General features: G+C 45.6%; 3 protein-coding genes across 3 annotated transcripts in view; 1 reads left to right on the top strand and 2 right to left on the bottom strand.

The window, feature by feature from the left end:
- wasf2 (WASP family member 2) overlaps window positions 1-1,154 on the bottom strand; it is a 7,812-nt gene extending 6,658 nt beyond the window's left edge. The window contains exon 1 of the mRNA XM_083684356.1: window positions 1,035-1,154. The gene's annotated coding sequence lies outside the window, so the exon portion shown is untranslated. The remainder of the gene's footprint in view (window positions 1-1,034) is intronic.
- Window positions 1-2,500, top strand: part of zcchc17 (zinc finger, CCHC domain containing 17) — a 173,666-nt gene that overhangs the window by 33,317 nt on the left and 137,849 nt on the right. The window lies entirely within an intron of this gene.
- LOC310815297 (putative methyltransferase-like protein 24) overlaps window positions 1,610-2,500 on the bottom strand; it is a gene marked incomplete at its 5' end in the record, with an annotated part of 4,232 nt that continues 3,341 nt past the window's right edge. Inside the window, one exon of the mRNA XM_083685031.1 lies at window positions 1,610-2,500. This exon is cut by the window's right edge and continues 489 nt beyond it.

The following is a 2,500-nucleotide window of genomic DNA, read 5'->3' on the forward strand; positions in this document are numbered from 1 at the left end:
CTCCAAACACATGCACAGAGAAAGCAGAACTGAGAACCACAGCTCAGACAATCTTGTTTTATAACGCCTAACCCAATTTCCTCCCCCTCTCCTCCCAAAACCAGAGCACCCACTGTCCTAATGACAGGCTTCATAACCGTGTTACTAACACCTGCCTGGTCTCATAAGATGTGTGAACACCGAGGGGAGGGGGGGGGGGGGGGGGGATTCAGGAAGTGGATAGGAAGCGGAATGGAACTGGGCCAACTCAAACCTCCAAAGCCAACAGCAGCGGGACGTGTCAAGGCGCTCCGTCGCCAGAGGAGGGCGCAGTGATGAATGACAACTCCCCGTTGAAATATCGGCAGAGCTCAGCAAGCGTTGTACTGAACTGAAATGATACCCTATTCCAGTCCAATGGCAGTTTCCCCACTTCAGTGACACTTTCGTTCAGTTATATATACACTACCAGGCAAAGGACGAGTGATAAAGTATGTCCGTCCTGCACTGTGTATTTACAGGGTCTCTCTCTCCCTCCCTCCCTCTCCTTTGTGTTGGCTGTGATGTAAGCAACACAATGCATCACTGACGCTGGTACAAAGTTGCCACATAATCGGTCAAGTGACAGACGTAAACTACTATTTTCCAACCGGTTACACTGTAAGAATGGAGCTTTCGGCGGTTAGACTGCAGCCACCCTGCTTCTCCAGCACAGTGGGTGAGTCATAACTTCTACTACACCCTGACTGACAAGCTGGTTCCAACCCTGTGCTGTTTGACCCATCATTTAGGCCCATTTCTCACGATAAAAGCTCGTATGATAAAGTGAAACTGTTTAGTAGACAACATTTCACAGCCTCGATCTTGACAGATATAGCCCTCACTGGGGCGTAAATAGCCAACATGAAACTTCGGCTCTCGGCCTTGTCTTGTCAGTACAGCGAACAGGAAGTGGGTTGAAAGCGCCCCTCATTATGTCCGAAAAATCGGCAGATAAAACAGATCCGATTTTCACTTTTCACGAAAGCACGCAGACAAAGTACAAATCGGCTTACCGTCAAACCTGTCAATTGTCGGATACGTCAAATCAGTCCAGTTGGTGTCTTGTTTTTACACTTCAGAGACTTCAGTTCAGCAACACCTAGGAACGTTCAGTGGAAGCGAATGGGGCTGGACCAAAGACAAACAAGTCCCAGATTTGTGAACTTCTGATTGGGTGAAGGTTCTGAATCCCACCAGCCTACTGGTTCGCCTCCCTGTCCGTCTCGCTCAGAGGGGAGGTTATGGAAACGTGGACGTAAAATGCGTAACTCCACCCAGTCGAGTCGTAAACATCTGTGCGTAATTGGCGTAGTTGAGGGTGGAGGTTCTAGAAGCGCACATTCCAGGCTGCGCTCGAGCGGGTTGGAACGAGTCCCAGGAATGACAGGCATTATGTGTGTGAATACGCGCTTATTAAGGCGAATAAGCAGTCCTAGGGTTGATTAACTGAAGCACATTGGTTATAGTCGCTTATTTGAAATATGTAATTACCATCGGAATCAAATCGAGTGTCCTTGAATTTGACAGCAGACCCCATTCACCAGAAAAACTAGCTTTCCGCATCAAAAAGCATCATACAAGACTACTCTTTGGTCAAAACTGGTTTTATTGCACAAACACATATTTGCCTTGATATCAAAAAATGTCACTACATTCAAGTCAGGACATCGAGTTTGCCACATTCAGGAGGAATCCATCACACAGAGATGGACGAGTAGGCTTAAAATGCACAACTCAGATACAATCTTACATTTTATGATACCCAACTTCAAGACATTCAAATATACAGTGAAATACATGACATCAGTAGCCCTTCAATACAGCAGGAGCACATTTATAATGTTGGTGGATGAGGAAAAGCAAAAGGAGTAGGTGACTATTAATGTCAGCGTTCAATAAAAGCGTGGCCCTCCATTGAGTCCATCTCTGCAGTTTGCGGTATTATGAATAGAACAGAAAATAGTAGAAAAGCGGATTATAATAAAAAATAGAATAGAATACATTTCCAATGAACAGTCGTTGATAGGAATGTGTGTTTGTGCCAAGATGTGCCAGCCAGCCAGAATGGTACCACAGTGTCAGGTTTAGAGATTAGGATTAGACTGCTAATCTCAAGAACAGTGGTTGGTTCCCAAACTTCTCTGTAACCCGTTCTCTGTAACACCAACTGGCTTTTCTTGTTATCCTCCAGATGAACAAACACAATCAATTTAAGCTTTACTTATTCTCAAGGAGTGTCCCAGTCACAATTGGCTGCAGTTTACCAGTGTGTAGTCCTAACCCCTCATTTGGGAAACGGAGAAACTGATTCGAGTTCTCCCTTTACATGAGGGTGGGGTCAAGGGGAAGCTGCAGTTCCTCTTTTCTCCACCAGATGGAGATACACTGAAGTGGGACTGGAGTGACTGAATTGAGTGTGACAAGTTGCCCCCTACCACTGATAAAGGGTCAGATACTTTATCGTCCTTAAGATGGTGAA

This window comes from Argentina silus (assembly GCF_951799395.1).
Source record: "Argentina silus genome assembly, chromosome: 14".
In the NCBI taxonomy this organism is placed as follows: Eukaryota; Metazoa; Chordata; class Actinopteri; order Argentiniformes; family Argentinidae; genus Argentina; species Argentina silus.